The following is a 1517-nucleotide window of genomic DNA, read 5'->3' on the forward strand; positions in this document are numbered from 1 at the left end:
TAACTGAAATGGTTTTGTCAATGGTCTTCCCACTCCTAAGAGTGGTGATAGATTTAGCTTGCTCCATCTTATTTGAAGAGCTTGGATCACTTATCTCATATTGTGATTTAGGATTGAGGAGAAGTTGAGCAGGAAGCATCCCCCTTTCTATAACCGTAACACGTGAATCCATCTTTTATATAAATTTTCTAAGTTCTCATATTATTTGAGTAGGCTCCTGAGTTTGTGTGAAATTTTGAACCGGTTCTTCTTAAGGCTTCCCTTGATTTGGAATTTGATAGAAGAAACCTTAAGAGGTAGCAGTTTGTCCATTCCTCCAACTGAAATTTAGATGATTTCTCCAACTAGGATTGTATGTATTGGAGGTAGGTCCATTGAAAGGTCTTTGGTAATTGTTCACGGCATTAGATTCCTCATTCAGCACCTCTCGAATGGCAGGTATTGTTGGACAATTTTTAATTGTGTGAACATTGCAAGAACAAATACCGCAAATAGTTTCCTTAACCATATCCTTCTTTAGTTCCTTGGCCTCGAATTCCTTATGAGATTAGTCACTTTATCATTGATATCATCATCCTCTTTCAGAAGGTATATTTCACCGCTTTCTTTTGTTTGAGTGGGCCTAGAAGTGGTGCTTGATTCTGGGTAGGTGTCCCATGATTGTGCGTTTTCAGCAAATCTATCCAAGTAGTCCCACACATCATCGACATTTTTATTCATGAATTCCCCATTGCACATTGTCCTGACCAATTGGTGTATGAAAGATGTCAGACCATCATAGAAAAAGTGTGTAATGCGCCATGTTTCAAAACCGTGTTGTGGGCATGAACTGACAAGATCCTTGAACCGCTCCCAACATTGGAAGAATGTTTCATCTTCCTTTTAGGCAAAGTTCATGATTGACTTCCTAAGAGTGTTCGTTTTATGATGTGGAAGAAATTTCTTTATGAACTCCCTTATCATGTCATTGGGCATGTAGTGAATGCAACCACATCTTAGCTTTCTCTTTTAAAGAAAATGGAAAGAGTTTCAGTCTAACCGTATCCTCAGACACATTAGGAAAATATAAAGTGGCAATAATCTTGTCAAACTCTTTCAAGTAAAATTATAGACTTTCAAATTCAAGTCCATGAAATTTTGGAAGGAGTTAGATCACCCCTGGCTTAATATTCATGTCCCGTATTTTTGGAAAAACTATGCATGAGGGTGTGCTCACCCCCATCGAATGTAAATAGTCTCACAAAGTATAAGGCAGGGGTGCTTGATGCACCTCGTTCTCATCCTAGATTTCCTCCACCCTAAGTTGTGGTGGATTTGGAGGTTGATTGGCCAGTTGATTTATAGCCATAACTTTGGTTAACTCTATAGATCTTGAGTGGTGTTTAATCTTATGATGGATAGATAAACCCTCAACTAATCCTCCTTCACTCAAGAGACACCGAGTGTTGTCACGGACCCACTTGAGCATGAAACACTCTCAGTCCTCAATTTCAAAATCTATCCTAGACCTAAAAAGA

The 1517-nt window shown here is 38.7% G+C and overlaps 1 non-coding gene across 1 annotated transcript; it reads left to right on the plus strand.

The window, feature by feature from the left end:
* The first annotated feature begins 808 nt into the window (after positions 1-808).
* Positions 809-915, plus strand: LOC131250380 (small nucleolar RNA R71). The gene has a single exon (XR_009173307.1). It is a non-coding gene; the product is annotated as a small nucleolar RNA R71 (small nucleolar RNA).
* Positions 916-1517: the final 602 nt, after the last annotated feature.

The sequence above is a fragment of the Magnolia sinica genome, chromosome 6 (genome assembly GCF_029962835.1).
Source record: "Magnolia sinica isolate HGM2019 chromosome 6, MsV1, whole genome shotgun sequence".
Lineage (NCBI taxonomy): Eukaryota > Viridiplantae > Streptophyta > Magnoliopsida > Magnoliales > Magnoliaceae > Magnolia > Magnolia sinica.